The sequence below is a fragment of the Oxyura jamaicensis genome, chromosome 10, assembly GCF_011077185.1.
Source record: "Oxyura jamaicensis isolate SHBP4307 breed ruddy duck chromosome 10, BPBGC_Ojam_1.0, whole genome shotgun sequence".
Lineage (NCBI taxonomy): Eukaryota > Metazoa > Chordata > Aves > Anseriformes > Anatidae > Oxyura > Oxyura jamaicensis.
The window spans coordinates 17,323,845-17,344,128 of NC_048902.1; the positions used below are offsets into that span (position 1 = coordinate 17,323,845).

General features: G+C 39.5%; 1 long non-coding RNA gene across 1 annotated transcript in view; it reads left to right on the top strand.

Moving 5' to 3' along the window:
- Positions 1-17,399, top strand: part of LOC118172334 — a 435,816-nt gene extending 418,417 nt beyond the window's left edge. Inside the window, exons 5-10 of the long non-coding RNA XR_004753648.1 lie at positions 1,939-2,018; positions 3,412-3,496; positions 5,294-5,500; positions 8,288-8,434; positions 15,654-15,707; positions 16,606-17,399. This is a non-coding gene — a long non-coding RNA (uncharacterized LOC118172334). The remainder of the gene's footprint in view (positions 1-1,938; positions 2,019-3,411; positions 3,497-5,293; positions 5,501-8,287; positions 8,435-15,653; positions 15,708-16,605) is intronic.
- Positions 17,400-20,284: the final 2,885 nt, after the last annotated feature.

Sequence of the window (20,284 nt, forward strand, 5' to 3'; positions counted from 1 at the left end):
CTAGCTGCTAAGCCCCTTCATCTCTTCCCACCCCCGTGGTTATTTTGGCACCTCAAAATAAGTCGGATATAGAAGAGACCTTGGTAGTAGTACCTCCGCTTCTGGAACCAGTCCAAGTCTCTGCTTCTAAATACAAAATATGACTGATACAAATACATCTCAATTTCAACTGGAGAAGGTCTGCCCATTCTACTAACTTGTGTCACGTGAGGTTCCTGTATCTCTTGTGATCTTTCCAATTTTCATAAAGCCTTTAAATATGTAACTTCAGCTTAAATTTGAATTCTCTTGTCCTCCTCGGTTATATATTGCCTCCCTCTGCAAAATTTGGGCCAAAATCTCTGTTAGTATATGAATCCAGCAAGTTGTCACCATGTGGCAAAGAAGCAGTTGTCAAATCTGAACCCACATTTACTTCCTCATCTCAAATAATCCATTCAGCTACTGTGGTATGGCTTTAGCCTGTCTTTTACCTTCTCTTAGCACTCTGGGGACTCCCTCAGTCTTTACCCTTACTTGGATTTGTGCAAGTGTATGTTGGGGCCCACTCTTTATATATATTCATTTTTTATGTCATTTCAAAGACCTTCTTTTTTTGAGATTCCTAAACATTAGCACTTTTAAGCTTCTTGGAGGAGCTACTAAAAATATCCTACGGGAAGCCATAATTTACCAATGAAAGACTCGATTTTTTTTTTCTAAATAGATATGTTTTGTTGAACTCTTTCAAGGTCATAAAGGAGCTTATAGTAACAACTCTCTCCTCCTTTTTTTTTTTTTTCCTTCATTTCTTCTTGCTTTTCTGGTGACAGGATAACTGAATTAATCTGATGTCTATTTCTACTAGAACCTGATCACCACCTGTTGGAGTGAAGAAACAGAGGACTGTTTGAAAGTAATACCTTTAGCAACACATACACCGTGCTCAGATTGTCTCACATCTTCAGCTTATCATATAAAAGACTCTTTCAAGCATTGTCTGAGAATGGTGAAAACCTCATTATGAGCTGAAAACTGTTTGGGATTTCAATGTTGACAATGAAAATATTATTTATGGAATTGCTGAATACACAGATAATGTCTAAAATCAACAGCCTACTTGACAAAATAATAGGCCAAGGGAAAAGGAGCAATATAATTAGATCATTCTTCATTTATAATGGCCTTTTCCTTCTATGTATATATTGAAAGAGAGGCAAAAAACTGTGAGATGTAATTGTTTCTGTCATCTTCCAGCCTTTCTCGGAGCACACATGGGTTCCCTTCTTCTGGTTTACATTTTGGTAGTATTCAAAAGGTGTTATCTATCAGACAGCGCTGAAGATGTAGTCAAAGGATTAGTTCTTCGCAGCAACCATTAAGTTAATGTATTGAAAGTTGTGAAGCCCCACTAGAGAAGGAAGGAAAATGTATGTGGAGATCAATAAATTCCCATGCTCTTCTACAAGACAGGCTAGGTCCTCTCATCAGTTGTTTAGGCTCTGTGCTGCTAACAGAGATATTTATGGTAAATACATCTTTCTCTGACTAAAACCATGAGATAAATACAAAGACTAGACAGTGTTTAATAGGGTGATGTGTGTTGGAGGGGAAGAAAGGTTATACAGTTTCCTAACTCTCCACTTCGTTACATGCTTTTATTCCACTAAAATGAGTAATCATATCAGAATACAGCTATCAAAACATGACGTGAAATAAGGCCCTTTATATGATCCTCTCTGCCTGTCTGTCCTTTTATATGGCACCTCCCAACATAGTGTCTGAGTGCAAAGTTCTTCACCCTCATCTGATTTAAAACTTTAAATGGACGCTGTGAAGACCTATCGTACATAGTAAACTGCTCAAGATGAATCAGCTGTTCAGATTATCCTCACAGAAATGATAATGGGGTTCTGTGTTCACAGCTGAGTTATTTAAACTCTCTGATTTGGTCCACAGCTTCCTTGGACATTAATAGGTTGACTGCTATGTCGCTGAACTTAGTGCATGAAAGGTCAGCCTTTGAAACGCTAAATAAGGTAAGTGCAAGCTGAAGCATGTTCCAGGCGATACCGTGTACTCTAAATGCACTTGAAACCCCTAAGAATCACTGCTGCTCCTTAGCATTTTTCCATATCTGATTTCAAAGTGGTAGATCCTTGGATCAATACTTTGATTTTGATCTCTCATCCACCAGGAGATTCATGAGGTTGCTCACATGTTATAAACATGTTCTCTTCCTGATGCATCTTGAGAAAATCTTATTGAAAACTTCTTAGAAGACAGCTTTTTTTTATCAGCAAATGCTGACTTAGATGAATTTGAAAGATTTCTCAGGATGATAGCAATTTTCTTGAAATTGTTGAGAAGCAGCATAATAAGTTGGGGACACTTTTCTTCAGTAAAGGTGGAATGTTTCATTTGACTTTTGTTTGATTATATTGTAAATTACAATGTACTATTTTGCATGATTTGAAGCCTTAATTCAGAATGAAAAAAATAACATTATCAAAAAGAAATGTTTTTTATAGCAAAAAACATTTCAATTAAGGTACCATTGATGATCTCTACTTTTTTTTTTTTTTTTTTGGCACACTTTGTCATTTACATTTTTCCTTTTGTTCAAAAGAAAAACTAATTTGGAAATGCTGATATTTCCTACAGAGCCAGCAGCCATCCTCTTCAGCAGCCCATGAGAGTGAATGGAAAAGTAACAGCAATAGTAGCTCGCTTTCCTTTCCTCAAGCCCTCTCTTTGATGCAGAAGTGTGGGGTGAAGAGAAAGGAGGGGGATAAGAGTTTGGTTTATCATCTATAAATAGAGACAGTCCTCCACACTCACTTTCTTGAGTATTCTTAGAGCATTAGGGGCAGGAAGAACAAAATAAATCTATGAAATGTTGGGAAAGTTCTGTACATTTCAGGAATGTTCCAAACTAAGAATTGGCTCTGGCATTTCAAATTTAGAGCCATATTCTTTTGAGAGGCATCATCGATTAGTTTCTCAGGTTTAATTCTGCCCTGAGTTTACCAGATGGAAAGCTTGTTGTGCAATAAGTGTAAATGTTTGTAGAATATTAATCGTTGTACACGACTAGCTCACTATCCACCAAAAGCATTACTACTTATTTTCTATTTAAATGCTTGTATGGACGCTGCAAACTCCTTCTGTAATACTGGTAAATACTAGCTGAAGTCAGCAGCGTGGGTCAGGTTCAGGATTTTAGATTGGGAGTTACAAGCAGGAAAAACTTGGGATTTTTAGAAAATGAGGGTTGTTATCACACTTTGACCTGAAATGGAATAAAACTCTGCCCATTGCCAAGAGACCTAATAGCAAAGCTGTCAACATTACTCAAGAATATTTTTAGAAGAATTGTATTATAAGGAGTTTATGATATTGGATTTCTTCTTCTTTTTTTTTCCTCCTTAGTTGAAGAGGATGTAGAAAACATATCACATATGGGAAAGTGTGCATCCTACAGTGGCAATTGTGTTAAAGAATCAGTTTGTGGGAGGTAAGAAAATCACCTTCACGTTGCTGGTGATGCTTAAAAACAGTCTGATCTTATGTAAAGAAATAGAATAATAAAAATCTCATCCTCTAAACCAAAGAGCAAGTGATACCCAAGCCAGCCGTCTGAAAATCAACAATCAAAACTTTATTCCAAAAGCTGGATTTGGTTATTAATTGACAGATTTCCTACCAATAAGAGCACACTTTCAGGCTGGTGGGCTTGATAAGAGGTGCCTGAAAACCCAAACTGAACAAGCATGTGAAATATTTAAGGCCACATTTTTATATTTATTAGAAACAGCCTAAATAATTAAACCAGTTGATTCACTAGTGGCTTTCAGGCTCATGCCCAGAGTGAAAGGTCATGACCTGACATACCATGGCCCCACTTGGTACCGATGATTGACAGGAAAAGGAAATAAGTTGATATCTTTCACGTGGGAATCACAGCTTGTAGCAACTATGAGCAAGTGGGCTATTTGGACTTTGTGGGAAAAGTTAATTGTGTTATTATTCAAAATCTTCGTTCCCAAAGTTGGTTCAATGGTGATTTATTTACTTTTGTGATAAAACAGCTGTGTACTGTAATAAAATACAGGTCGCTTGCTGATGTTTAATGCTCAAAAGTGGGAATATGTTTGGTTTCTTTTACTTTGAACTTACATTCATGCTAGGCAGAAGGGATGACTTTGAATTGTTAGGAATTTTCTGTTAGTATATTGGAAATAATTAATGTTCTCATCATACTATATATTCTTCAGTGCTTAGTTATGGAGAATGAGGAAGGCACCATACACTGAAATATGAGCGCCTCTCCACCATATGCTTTCATTATTTCTTTATAATGATAAAAAGGGGCTGCATTCAGTGCCAGACAATGTCATGGCCCTGGAGATTTAAGTGGCCGGCAGAAAAAAGGAGAAAAAAGCATTTATGATATGAATGAGGATTTGAAATGGCTTTTTTTAAAAGGCCTAAGATCCACTTTCACCCTAAATTCTGAAATCACTTGAAAGATGTCTAGATGCAAGCGAGTTTGAAGAATAGCAACTTTCCACCAGGCTCTGTTTTATATGCAGTATCACTGCCATCTTGACCATGCTTTGTTACAAGGTCACATAATTTTACCGAGCAGTAGGGCACAGCCTAACTTCACATATTGTCTGATTTGTTCTAGCAATGAACCCTGTCATCTTTATCCAGAGTACATATTCTTTACCCCAGTTATTTACAAGTTACCTATGTGATGCACTTTTTGTTTATCCCTCTGAGCAGTATCCATATGCCAGGTATTCCGTACCTTTTTGCACAATTGCTGTTCACTGACAGTTCCTACAATGTTGCCGTGTTCTTTAATGATATATTGGCTGTTAGATAACAAAAGTCCTATTAAAGGTCCCATTAAAGGCAAAAGAACTTTTACTCCAGAACAGGTCATCATGGGGAAGGATTGCACATTTCAACTTTGTGTGGCACAATAGTTCGGCTGATGTAGCAGTCACTCTTGGCATCTTCCTCAGACTACCTCCAGTGTGATTTCTTTTCATAGTCCTTCCTCGTATCTTATTCCCAATACAGAGCAAAGCATCTCTGCTCAGGAAGCTGTGGGAACTCAACCACTCTCCATAAACTTGTAGCACAGATTAGATCTCTCTAATCTGTGAGGAGATTTTAAAGCCTTAAAATAATCTGATTCTAGTACCAATAAACACCAGTCATACAGTAAACCAAGATAAACGCTTCACAGAATACAAGACTGTGGTATTCATATTGAGCAATATTTCTTGATATTTTACAGATATTATGCCACAGGAGTGCCAGTCTATGACGATTAAATTACAGCTACTGGTCGAGAAGGAGAAATGAAATCAAGAAAAATGGATCTGGGGGCTTTAACACATTCAAAACTGAAGACCTTCCTGGAACACTACCAATTTATTTCCTCCAAAGGCTTCAGCAGAAGGGAGAGCTATTCACAGTACCAACTTTTTTGCAGCAAAAGAAGGTATGTACATCCTGTACCTGTTTATCTTGAAAGGAAAAGGCCCTGATTAACCCAAATTCAGGCCCTTTATAGAATTTATACAACTACAAAAGTGAGATATGAACTGGAGACTAAAACCATCACCAGAGCTGTCAGTGAAGTACCAGCTGCACTTATGTAGAAACCTGTCCCCTGGGAATAGTTAGAGACTACATCTGACTTTGCGTAGTCCATGAAAGTGCTTAACAGTAATGATGGCTTTGGTTCATCTGGTGAATCATGACTTTGGCTAGATTCAACCTGAACATCAAGAGGCAAAAGGCTGTACATCCCCTGCCAGTTCTCTGATCTTTCCATCCCTCTCCACCTCCCCACCTTCAGGCTTTCTGTTTGAGCAGCTTCCTGAAGAGAGCACCATGACTGTGAATCTAGAAGTGAAGAAGCCCACAACTCTTCACAAGAGAACAGCTATTCTTAGCTTTGTTTTCCTTCTGTTTTTCTTTCTTTTTCTCCTTTTTTAAAGGAAACAGAAAGCCTGCCAAGATTTGACTCTTTGATGTGCTTTGGAAAGAAAAACAATGCTATCTATCCAAGCTCTCTGAAAGGAACAAAAACATGTCATTTTAAGGCATGAATTACTTGAGAGGAACACTCAATGTATTTCACAATTAGAGATGGTCAAGAATTTTTGAATATTTTGCTGGGAAAAAAAAAAGTGATTAGGAAATTTTCAAAGACTTTCCTTGAGAAAACTTTCTGAGTTGTGTGGTAGGTGAGAGGCAGAAGGAAATAAAAGGAAGAAACTGATATTAGCTGTAGAATATTTAATAACCTAATTATAGCTCTAGGAGATCTCCCTAGACCTCATTCAATCTTTTTTCTACCAGATATAAACTGAGTATATGAACCTGTCTCATCCATTTTACTCATCCTACTTTGGGATGAGTAAAAGAATTAGATCATGAAAGCAGTATCTGTTCTGTTTTGTTTGACTGTTGGTTTGGCTTCTAGTGGAGACCCTCTGCTTTATAAAACTCTTCAGCTGTAAATGAGACGCTGATTTCATTGTATCATAGTTAGGAAATTTGTTTGAGATGGAAGTGTCCCAGGTTGGAATCTTTGGCCTGTAAATGATAGGAAACTTTTAAGCTGCAATTTTAGAAGTCATATCTGAGTAACTAAACTTCTGTTTGCCCTCTCTTTTAAAGGTTTCTCTTCCATCACCCCAACAAATCTTGAAAGAGTTGATTTATGCAATGAGAGTTTAGGACATCTTTATTAAGCACAGGCACTTAATACAGGCATTCTCTTTACAATGTGTTTAAACTGACATAGAAAAGTAGTTGTGTTATTTACTTTTTTTTTTTTTTTTAATTGAAGACTTTTACAGATTTCCTTTTTGTCTTTCTGTGACAATGCCTGTTACATTATTTACACTATCTGCTCTCCCTTTGCATTGCAGTCACTGTATGGGAAATGCTTGTGCTTGTACATCTTATCATTAAAGAGGTATTTCCAGTCCTGCATTTCAAAGAAAAAAATGAGTAGAAGTTAAGTGTTGGCTGCAAATGACAGTGATCCTTTCTTGAGATTGATATGGAGATGTTTTTTCTTTCATTGTCTATGCTGTGTGTACTCCATGGATTAAGATGGTTTATTTTGAAAGATCACTCCCTACCTCAAATTCAGACTGTTTACTGTTAGAAAGATCTTTTTTTTTAAAAAAAAGACTTTCAGAAGAAAAGTATTCTGGGTTTCTTGAACGTTTCTTTATTTGAATATACAAAAATTTGAGGCTTCTATAATTTCTGGTCACCTTTTGAAAATCCAGGCCAGGATTTCAGACTTTGAGGATAGCAAGCAAATGCCTTAAATTGGAGGTTTCAATTAGAGAATATTAAATTCTCTTCTGTAAAAGGAGAAGTTTGCAGAGAAATGGGAATAACCAGGTGGGAGTAATTGGTTTTGGAAGTCTTGTATGTGGGAGCTCTGCCCAGCGCTTTTATTATGCCTGTTTTCCTTCCACAGCTCAGGAAAACTCATATTCATGCACACACTTACACCTCACTGGGATTCCCTGACTTGGAGACTGTCAGCATAGGCTTATTATACAAGCCCTTTGTTTTATCCTGTACAATACATCTCACTATACGCAATTTGGCCTCTTAACCTGCTGTGAAATATTTCAAGGGCTTGTTGCTGGAAGACGCATCTCTCTTTGCTCTGATTTGTGCAGCCGTGGCTGCATTTTCATGACGGCTTATAATGATTCGTGGTGGGTTGCAATACAATGAACTCATGCCGCAGAACAGCATACTGAAAAAGATCTTTCAAATTATTGTTCCGGTGCAAAAGGTGCCCAATCACCTTCCACCTGCGGATTAGTTGGTTGCTATAGGAACGCACTGTAGCTTTTCAGTGCTGCGCTACTGTAGTGCCCAGATTACTGACTCTGACAAACACAATGGGGGAAAAGAATCACGGGTTATTAGTGCTGCTGCTGATGTGATGTTATAAACCTGGGGTGGCATAGAGCGGATGAATAGAGCAAGAGCCTTGAAACACGAAGGACAGGAGGAGGAGAGAGAGCAGAGTGAAGTGGAGCTAAAGTCATCACTACGGAAATGTTGTCTTTGATCTTATTTTCCACTCTGAATAGGTATTTTCGTAATATAATGCCAAATGCAAGCAATGCTATAACTGACGGCAGAGCCACCGGTCATGTCGTTATGTTAGTAGGGGGCTACCCCTCCTCCCTTCTCTTCTCTTCCAGTGAGTACTGAAATCTGAACCTTTTCATTCCTGCAGGATTAACTCTGACCAAGGTCAGAGCAACTAGTCACCAATATTCTTCATGGGAGAGTCAGGCCTCCTGCATCCCCAGGAAATATCACCTGAAATAGCCACCTACACACAGGAGTTTAACAGGGAATTCTGTAGTGTCAGAAATGTGTGGTGAGTAGCTGAGATCAGATCTCTGTCTACTTTGGTGGCCATAACTGAGACTCAGGAGTTTATGCTGCTGAGCACTCTCCTGCAGAGTGAGCTACCTACATGCTTCATGGGGAAGAAACGACTACTTGCAGTTCTGATTTGTAGATGGTCTAAGTTTCCCAGAAATAGCTTTGTTACCACTTGCACTTGGGCAGGATGAGGCAAAGGCGTAAAATATATCCTCATCACTTGTGTGCATTGAGCAAAGCAAGCTGTGTTTAGTCACAAGTTCACCAGATGCTGCTCTGGGGGTTATTGCTGTTATATTATATTACTGCGATATATTAGACAAGGTGCAGTGATTCATTCTCTTTCCTCATTGCTTTAGGAGGCTCCTTTTCTCTCCCAGTGGAAGCACAGCTGACCCTGCTGCTCATGACCCTTGAGACCAATGTAGGCTCCTTGTCGGTGCGTGCAGGCCTCTCTGAAGCACAGTCAGGAAGCCCAGCCAGATAACAGCACCAAACATTGCAGAAAAACCTGGCTTGCATTAATCTCTGAGAACAGAGATGCCTATGCTTAAGTGGCTCTCCTTTCTGACTGGCCAGCTGATTTGTAACTTAAGTTTTTTCAACCCTGACTGCCTCCTCCCTCCTTCCATGCTCTTATCACTTGTTTCACCTGCGCGTTGGGCCCTTCTTGGCCTCGCAGTAAGGCCTGTGACCCTTCAAGCTGGGAAGTGACACTCCTTGAGCACTTGTTTGCAAAATGAGAACCAAAGAACAGAGATTGTGCTATACTTTTAGAGCCTGAGAACTATAAAAATACCACAGAGAGGTATTGTTTTCCCCCACTTCTGCTACTCTGTAGGCTGAAACCCTTAGTCGAGTGAATTATGTGCTGACTGACATCTAACTCATACTGGATTGAAGCCACATATGCATGCAGGGCATAGGTGCTGCTGTTGGTCAGCTGGACTGCCCCTGGGACCATCTGGCACCCCTTTTGGCCTCTCTGTCTCCACCATTATGTTCACTGACCAGCTGCTTTTGCTCATTGCCATTGACACAGCTTCCCAAGCCACAATTTCCCCTTGTTTCCAGAGAAGACAAAGAAAGACTACAGCCTTTCACGCTCTCCCAGTGGTCTTCAGCTTCTGGCACCCCAAGGCCCCTGCCCTGCTTTGCAGATTGCCTTCTGCTCTTCACCACTGTTCTCACAGTAGCTGGGACACTGACTTTAGCTTCTCCACTGCCACAAGTTCTCCTGGCCACAAGCCCAAAATAATCTATTCTGCTTCCACGAATTAATGAAGCCATAAGCAATACAAGGAGTGACAAAACTTATTTAAGTTTTGCCTGAGGCATCTAAGAGAGTGATGAAACAGGTTGGTCTGAACATGCTTGGATCAGAACTTTGCCACAGGTGTTACTGTAATTTCAGGCTACTTGAAAACTGCAAATTGGACCCTCGGTCCCTTAGATTATGCTTTTCATTTCATGATTCTTTGGAGGAAAACAAATTTCTTGGGCTGAGCTCCTGTCTGCAGATTTAGAGGGACAGGACAGACTCTGCCTTTGTAGTTTTAAATGTCTTTAAATGGGGGGCTTAAAATGGAAATGGAGACGGATACCTAACCAGAGAAGCATGACAATGTAGCTCCAATAAAATAATGGGAAAATCTTCCATTACCATAGTCATGTGTATGTATGACCTTAGTGATGCCCAGGACTGCCTTGGGAGCAATAGTGCAACACTCCCATTATGCCTTATTTTTTTATCAACAATGTTCTCCTTCACTTTGACGTCAGTTTCAAGATTGCTTGCTGTGATGTGCTGCACCTTTCATATTTTCTTTCTAGTCATAATATTGCTTCAGTCGTAACCTCAGCACTTTGAGGAATAATTGTCCCTGACAAGGGGGTGAATCACTGGCAGAGAGTTGATAAGCATTACATACAGATGACAGAAGTCAGGACATATCGGATTACTGCTGTGAATATAATAAAAGAGAGCCTAAACACTTTGGCAGCTCAAAGACAAGCCATTTCATAACTCTCTAGTGGGGCTATTATCTTCCATTTACTGCCACTGATAACCAGGTTGCAACTGTCTCTCTAGGATCTAGTTACAATTCACTTAACACTTAGAGGACCAGACATATTGGAGGACACTCAGATGAGAATAATTTCTTAAAGATCATTTATTTTTAAATTTTTATCTTCCTCGCTCCCCTCTTTATAGTGTGATAAGAACCTAAATCAGGAAGCTTTGAACTTCCTTTGGGAAAGGAGAGTTCATGGTCATCCTCCCTTTCATCTTTTACTCCTGATTTTCTTTTGAAGCCAGTCATACATATCCAGCTGAATAAGTGACAAGACGATTCCCACCTCTTTTACTCTTGTAATACATTCACCTAGACCTAAGAGCTTGTTCTAATAGTAGCTCCATTAGGTTTACTTGGAGGTATTATGTTTTTATTTTTGTAGCCAGAGTGGAACACCTGAGCTTACAAATTAGGGGGTGCTGGTGTGTATCTGTTGCAGATAGTTTGCAGCAATGCCAATTACAATCAGTGTTGTTGGAATCTGGATACAGATAGAATTTATATGCATTGTATGAGACTTTGTTTCTAAAGTTTAGTGCCTAAGGTGAGTTTAACACATCAGGCTTTTAGTAAAGTTCTCTCTTTTAGGCTAAAGACAGAAAAACGAGTATTTTGCTATGGCAGAAATCTGGCAAATGACCAGGGAGTCTCCTTACTATCCAGCACACCACTGAGAAATTTATCAAGATGAGCTCTGGGATGAAACCTTCCCTCTGTGAAGTGAAATTCTATATTCTGCATATTTTTTCTGCTGAAGCAACACCATGAAGAGCAAATGTGAGCTCTGCTCAGCTTTCAACGTATGAGGTGTTCTTAGATGCAAGACAAAAGTTGTTTCACTATTTCTCAGGCTGAAGATATGTATGCACATCTGTAGCCATTGGGAGCTTTATTCTCTAAGTTTGGCTACATAAATACATAGTTGGATTCTAGTCTGCCAGAGCACCCCCCACAAGCCCTGAGTGAAGAATATCTTTGCCAAAGACGGATCAAGAGAATGGGAGGGGTTTTGAGACTAAGTGCTATTGGCAACTCAGAGTCTTCACATGTATAAATGCATTCCTAGACCCTAGGCACAAATGTTCCGCTTGCATTCCCATTGCTGGGAGCTCTGCAAAGAAGCCTCATTACAAGTGTTTGAATAGCCAGATTTGGTGAACTAGGAACTAAAATATCCTTCCCTCTCTCCTACTTATGCCTTTATCCCCCATTGCAAACTTCATGTCTTTGTGTCTTTTATAGCTGGCCAAAACTAGGCCCTAACTGTTTTACATAAACCAACACATCTATTTGGAGAGAAATTGAACCACTTTTTCTAAAAGGACAAATAATAAGTGATGCTTATAATTCCCTTTTCAGTAAGGTTTGCATCCCTCCTTGATTATTCATGGCACAAGCCATCTTCTGCTACATGGAACCAATAAAGGACAATGGCAATTAAGGAGGGAGGAAAAAAGTTCAGTCAATATTGGAGCAGTAATTCCACATGGCTTCTCTTCAGGACTTCTGGATCTTACCACTAAGTTTCTATCAGACAGGGAAAGCCAACCTAATATCTTTCTGCCCTGCCTTATCCATCTGTAAAATAAAGGTGATCAATCTTACGTGCTCGGCAATTTTGTCACATGGTGAAACCAAGTAATATCTGTAAATTGCTTTAAGATGTTGAGATCAAGGGAATGATGGAAGTGCCAAGTGTTGTTGTTGTTATTGTATTAACAATGTTGGCTGTTTTCACTGTTCATATGGTAGCCTGGCTGGAATTGGGCAAGAAGCCCAATAATACCAGCAACCAACAAGAAACTAAAATAAAATGTTTTACTTAATGAGCGCCTCTGTTTAATCAGAAGCCTGTGTAATTATGTCACAGAGGGCTAAGGATCTAATGTTTTCCTAATACATTTGCTTTTAAAGGGACGATTAACCCTGCATATTTCAAGATGATAAGCTGCTTCTTTGTTCAGTTCCAGTTATTTTTTTCTGGATTCCCTGGTGGGTCCAGAGCGAACCTTAGAGTCAGAGGATTTTTCTTAATTGCACAATAGCTATCTTGTATGTCTGATGCTGGAGTATTTTCTAAAGATACAGGTTATTAGTCCTGGGCTGGATGGGTTTGCAAGAGAATTCAAATGCTGAATTTATTCTATTTTCACTCCTCTGAGCCACGGCATACATTACAGTAAGCCCTTGGTATGCCTGTCTTAAAACAGTCAATACTCTCAGAAGACAGTTCTGCCAGGAAAAAGAAATAAAACCGTACCTTACCCTGAATCAAAGAAAGCCTAAAGATTGTTTCCCGTTTACTTCTAAAAAAATGTTTTTACATGTATGTTTCTATATCTGTGTACATGTCCATCCAGTTAGTACTTTTCAAATGCTTTGAAGAGAATGAAGTTCTTTACCTCTTGGAGACAACTCTCTTAAGAGACATTAAAAATCACTCTATATTGAGATTCCAGGGAAGATATTTATGCTGTAAAATAGGGAGGTAGTTGTCTGTGTCATATATATGGAGTTGGACTTGATAATCCTTGTGGATCCTTTCCAACTCATGATATTCTGTGACTCTGTATGACATTCTCTGGTACATCCCTCTATCAAGAGGTTGGATGAACTACATTGTGTTCATACCTCACAGACATTTAATCCTTTCTGTTCTTAAAAATCTCCAGTGCAGAATATCCCATGGGCCCACCAGGCAACTTACCCCAGCACTTTGCTATTAAGGACATTTTCTAATATCTAATCAGTCTCTTCCATGTCGTGTTTAGTTTTGCCACCACAATGATGGAAGACACATTATTGCCTTCGTATTGCTCTAGCGGATATCCCCATTTTTGAACATTAGGGGTTTATAGTGAGATGGCATTTACTACAGGGTCGTTGAAACTTAGACAACATATTTTGTGTTTGTGTTTAGGTGTGAGAATCATAAGAATGAGGTTCTGTTTTAATTAGTGGGGTGGTCCTACATATTCCTTGATTTCTGTAAATTGCTTTTAAAGGAAAAAAAAAAATCTCATATTGGAAGAAAGAAGATTTACTTCTTTTTACATCAGCTTTCAGCCACACAGGAATTGGTCAGGAAGGAAAGAGTTAATGATATGATTATCAGGTCAGCAACTTTGAAAGGCGCTTCTACTTTGAAAACCATTTTCTTAATTATTTTAAGTTAACACTTAAATGCATAGAAAAAAAAATCACATGTAATCTGAAACCCCAGACATGGGGACAGGACTGGATTGAGATAACATTAAAGATTTTATTGCTGTTACATTATGAATTATTTCTATTATGATGGCCCTATGGGTATTACATTCTGTCAGTTCGCTTTCACTGTTACATCACTTAATGTTATTAACACACTTTAGGGTATAACATTACAGTTTTATTATGGAAACCTTAAACACTTACATCCAAAGTACTGAATCAAGTTATTATGCTAGCTGACCAGATCTGGTCTATTATCATTTTATCACTCATAAAAATCTGTGATTCGATTTGATTTAACACTTGAGGAAAAATCGTGGCTTATATATGCTTAAACCTACTTGCAATATTAATACAAAGCAACACATGGATGACTTCATTTTATTAAAGCTGAGGTAGCCCTGGGAACTGCATTTATGATCTTTATGCCACGTGAGAAATTTGATCTGACCTGTTGCCATTTGTGATTCACTAATAAAGTGATAAAGTTTTCTTATCAGCATATTAGAGAATTGTGAAGATCGTACCCTTCTTACTGCATTCATTGCAGACTCAGAAACCATACCCTGATCATGGAGCGCTAATAGAGGAAAAAGAGACCTCTGTCTTGGTATTTTCTCTACTGTGACTGGAGAAATGTTGCACTTTGAAAGGCGATATGTGCTTTGTATGGCTTCACCGAGTTGTAATATATATGTATGTATATATATATTATATATATATAGGCCCTTGTTTCTGTTTGAGGAGAAGGACAGTAACTGTAAGGCATTAATTGTAAACACTTATTTTCGCAAGACAACTCTAATGCCTTCCGTATAGGCCAGCAAAGCTCTTTAACACTCGCACAGTGTTTAGAGGCAAGAGAAGTTCATTGAAGACGCTGATTAGCATTACACACACAGCTAGTATTGGTTTTGGTTTGCTGGCTGATTCAAAATAAGAATATGTTACTGGGCACTGACTGCAATTTCTTATCTTACTCAGGCTACCTGTTGTTGTTTCCTTTGAGAAGGCAGAAAACTGTATGTGAAATTTGAAGTGCCTTTTGGAAATGAAAAATCAAGATGCTTTGAATTTTGAAATGTCAAAATGAAAAATTTCATCTTTTTCACTTTGTGGGGGGAGGGAGGAAGAAGAGACTATGATGGTGTGGGAAAGCAGTTTTGAGTGCCCTGCAGAGCTTCAAAGACCTTTCCCATGAATTCTGTTCCATCAGCCCATTTCCTACTGAAGTCGGAGGAAGGAGTTTGCTCAGCCCCACACCCAGGAATTTATCAATGCACCGACATTCCCGGGCAGTAGGGTGGGCGCGTTGATCCAACTGGTCCCATTCTGGCATGCACACCTAATCTCCCTAGCAACAAAGATGACAGCTCGGTAACAGCAGCTGCTGCTTAATGGAAAACATTAGAAAAATAGCTCGGTCTAGATCTACGCTCACTCTCTTCATTTTCATATTTATCACAAAAAGTGTTCTAAGAAAGAAAAAAATCCAGAACTTTAAAAAGCTTGAGGTGTGAGGGTCAGACACACAGCTGTACATATAAAGAGATGAGCTGCAAAAGCTAGGAAAAATATGAACGTGTCATTTTGACAGAAACTTTCCTTTTTAGCCTCAGCTATATTGATTGTGACTAACTTTAACAAGTGGACCTATGGACATGCTGTAGGAGTGGCATGGATGTGCAACTATTCATTCTTGCATCAAACATTACAGAAGGCCAGATGTGGACTGTTAAATTCCAAGTCTGCATTTCGGGTTTTGTTCCTTGTAGTATATTCATTTCCACATGGGGCTGGGCTCACTGGGAAGGGATTAGTCTCCTAACAAAAAACAATCACTGTCTATGGCAAAATCTTCCCCCCCTTTTTTTTTCTTTTTTTAATGAAAGCAAACACCAAATATTTTCTCCTCTGTTGCAGGCATTCTGAAAAGTCTAGCGAAGCCGTAAGACAATTATATGGCAGCTTCCCCAGGTAAGAAACAAGTCAGAGTAATGCTACATCACCATGTGAAATACACAAATTAGGTGGAGATGCATTAACTAGTGTCATTCATCAGTCTACAGTGATACAATTTATTACATAATAATGGCCAGAGCTGTATAAGTAGTAAAGGTAAAATTACATCATAACTTGCATTAGCAGTATGAGATTATATCCTGATTAATGCACAATTAACTTGTCATGTGTACAATGCATGTGTTTGGAGGTGGACAGATGGGTTACACTATGTCTACATATGTAGCATTTATCACGTTTTCCTAACCCAAAATTGAACATAGGGCTACATCTACTAAAATACTTAGTCAACCCATGGACTTAGTGCAGACCCACCTAGAGTCTGTATCAGTGAGGATTCCTTGGAGATGAGAACATCTTTAAAACATACAAGAATCCTGTTCCCCTCTACAGACTGGGAACCTCATCCATAGCTCCATGGAGATATCTCTGAGTTGAAAGCTCAGTTGAAAGTTGAAAAGTTGAAAGCCTTAAATGCTCTTCTGATGGCAGGCAGTCACCTGAACTGAGTTCAGAGTTCATACCACAGCTACATATCACATGGGAAAGCCCCCAAGAGCACTAAATGACCACAGATTAGGATTTTTTTGTTCTTTTTTTTATTCTGATTTATCAGGGAAAAATAATTAGGCTAGAGGGAGATTTATCTGGGAAGCATTTTTACTTTTAATTGCAGTTATGAGTCAGGGTTCCTCAGCTTCACATGGACTCCTCTTTAGCTGCAGAACTGCCTCACTTGTCCGTGTGCTGACGTTCAAGTAAAGAAAGGTCCTCCAAGTGCTACTCTCTGTTTTGTCACAAACTCAGTCCCTGAGACCATCCTTGAGAACCTCATTTTAATTTCTCTTTCCAGGTTTCTCAGTCTAAAGTGTGGGGGAGAGATAATATGTTGTTATGCTAGCCTACCTCACACTGCATGTGATACTCAATTAGCTGTTTGAAGTTATAAATTGTTGAGTGATGATAGAGCATAACTTTTCAAAATAAATGACATCGTATTTTTTGCACACTTTTTAGTACTGAAATCTACCAGAAAGGGCTGTCTGACTTTGATCCTTACTGTGCTTTATTTTCATGTTTGATGATTCTTCCCATTTCCAATACCAAATGATGGTCATTTTCCAGCACTTCCAATTTATAAGCAAGACCTCGTATAATAAGAAAAAAATAATCTAATCATTGTGTTGTCTTGGCATTTCTTTTCCAGCTGACAACACTGAGTACCTGCTGATTTGAATACTTTTTCAGATATAGGAAACTCAACATTAGAGAACACAAAGAGTCCCTGTTTTGCAAATCTTTAGTGTTAAAGGTATAAAGGGAACCCTGTTACATTTGAATTCAACTGTTGGAATGTTTTTAAGTACTTCAGATTTAATTCTGCTGAATAGAACATAGTACAGAAGACATACAGTTTAAAATAAACATGGTGAAAAACATTCTGTTGGCAAATTAATATCTGGTAAACATCCTTGTATCAAGCAGTTTCAGGACAGATAGTATTTTTCATGTGTGACATTTTGGATTCTGTGATGATCAGGTAAGTTCATTTTAGATTATATTTTGCCACTCTAGAGTAGACATTTGACTCTGTCCTGTACAGGGAGTCTTTTTTTGTCATTAGGAAATCACTTTATTATGCTTTGATCTTCATCTTCATCTTTGATCCCCATCTTCATTTAACGGGTTGTTAGTCACTGGAATAGGCTGCCCAGGGAAGTGGTGGAGTCACCATCCCTGGAGGTCTTTAAAAGACGTTTAGATGTAGAGCTTAGGGATATGGTTTAGTGGAGGACTTGTTAGTGTTAGGTCAGAGGTTGGACTCGGTGATCTTGGAGGTCTCTTCCAACCTAGACTATTCTGTGATTTTGTGATTCTGTGATCTCCATTATATCCTGAGAGATAGTCAGCAGATGATGCTACAGAAAGCTAGCCAAGACTTCATTTACACAAACAAATATCAGAAGTGACATCAGAATTAGATATTTAGGTTTTGATATCATAGAACTCACGTAAGTTATTACATTAACATTAAGCCTGTATTTGAGTGCATATTAAACCTTAGACTAGTGTAGGAGAGACGAGAATCTGGTCTGCTGTCTTGGAAATGTAACTAAGAACTCATGTATTATTAAAAATAAGATCATTCTCTCTCTTTCTTCAGGAGTGGTTTGTGTGTCTGTTGAAGTACTTCAAGATGACAGAAGAGAGACTTTCAATTGCACCAGCTGAAATAACTGACTTGTTCTTCACTTGCAACAGTGAGTTTAAGATTCAATGATATATTAAAGCTTACATAGGCTGTAGGCAAAGGTAAGAGGAAACAGATAATTTCCTTTGTTGGTTATCTCACTATTAAAAAGAATTGTCAAGTCTGAAAATATAAGTAGTATAAACTTGGGACGTGTTGAGAATTCAAGTAAAATACTTTGGGTTGAAGTAGTTAATTGGCAAGTCTGAAGCATTTCGGCAAATCAAAAAAAATGTAATTGCATTTAAGCCAGACATCCACTTCAAAAAAAGAAGTTGAAAAATTCCCTAAATTAAAAACTTCCAATCATGCCATTCTTTAGAAAATGTTTTCAGGAAAAAAAAAAAAAATAAAATAAAATCCAACATAACTGGCATTGCCAAATCCCTATTCTTCCTGATAATAAATAAATAAAGTTTTGTGCAGAACTTTGTCCAAGCACACAATTAATTTTAGCTGTTGTTCCAAATACATCACAGCTCACAGAGAACCAGCATAATCACTGGTTCACACCTGTGCTACTTCCCAAATTACCTGCTCTGGGGCTGGAGCCTTCCCTGTAGATAAGCAGGTAACGTCTCAATCACAAACACCTGGTTTGCCCTCTGCACGGTTGCCTACCAAATAAATGAGGGGGAGGCATGTTATAGAGTTTCATGCTCCAGCTCCACTGGCTGTGAAGGTGAGATGCTTACTACTTAATTTGCCTTTTGGAATTCCCTCTCAGTCCTAGTTATTGACGTCTGGGCAGGGAGACTGTGAGAGCTTAAGGGATCTGATGTCTACGACTGAGAGAGTTAATACGCTGTGTCATAAAACTGCTAACAGGAGCCAGGTAGCAGCCTGCCTGTTAGCATTACAGAGCAAGAAACTGAAGAGTTTTGGGGTGCATCCTTCAAGCGCCAGGAGCCGCTTTGCAATATTTTCGAGCTGAGAGCATGCAAGGCAAATGCAAAGGATTACTCCCCCTCCCCTTCCAGTCCCCATCAGTCCCTAGCCCAGCCTGTAATTTGGCAAGATGAATGAAGTGTTTTCGGAGTGTCATCACTTCTGCCTCTGGCAGATTTGCTTCCCCAGTCTGCCTTTTGCCTTTTGGACCTGTCACTCAGCCCTTTGGCAGAGGAGAGGAGGGGGAGGGAGGAGGAAATCATCTCTTTGCTAATCACCTATCACAGGCAATGAAATCCCACAGGCTCTGTGCCAGCTAGGTACATTTCAAAGGGAAGTGGAGGGGGGCAAAGTGTCACTCAAGGCAGATATTTATGAAAGATGACAGTTTGCAAATATCTCAATCTTGGACAAGGCTGCTCCAGTGACACAGAGGAGTGTTGCAAAATTGGAAGAGTCAGCAGCCAACATTTATTTCATCAGGACCTGTCCAATCTTCAGTGATCGCTTGACAGTCTGGGGATTGCTGGCACAAGCCAGCCTCTTTCTATTGGTTGCTTTCATTTAGTTTGCATGGATCAGTCTAAAGAGTTGTAATAAATATGTAAAGAAAGATAAAAGGAGTAGTTTTGCGGAGCTGCATCCTCAATGGGAGAATCAGCACAAAGCTGTGCTACCCTTTTTAGCTATGCCAAATAGGAACAGTAGTAATTACATCTCTATTGATCGTTAGTGCGTGGGAACAATGAGATATAGGCCTTATCTCACTTGTGGAGGCCCCTCGTGACTTTTCCGCCTCTCCCATCACCACCAGCAGCTGCAACAGCAGCACCAGCTTCTGCGAGGGACTTTTCTCCTGTCCCCCAGCTATCCGTGTACACTAGAGACACCCTCCAGCACTGGGAGGCTGCAGCTAAATTTTGCCACTTCCACGGGGGTCAATTAAATGTTTCTGAATCTTGTTTCCACTGCTGTTTGATCTGAGGGGGCTGCTGGGCCACAGACTGCCTCCCTCTCCCGCCCTTGGACCACTGAGGTAACGCTGCCATGGTGGGTGGAGCTCTGCAGCAGCTGCTCGCCTCAGTGGCTCTGCCAATCAGAGGGCTGCAGTGCCATCACGTGACCACCACGACTGTGCATTGCCCCTCCCTGCATCACATTGGCGGTCTCTTGATGGTGCTGGCGGCCATTTTGTGCCACGACGGTTGGCATGGCTGGGATAACGAGGGCAGCTGTGTGGCTCCTGGGTGTCACCCAGATTTTAGCTACAAGTGTGCATGCTGAGCCAGGGAATCCATTCTTCACTGATGAGAGTTTGCAAAACTCCGGGAAGCAGCAAATCAGAAGAAAAAGCAGGTAGGAGGTGAAGAAACGGTCATAAGGGAGAGGAATG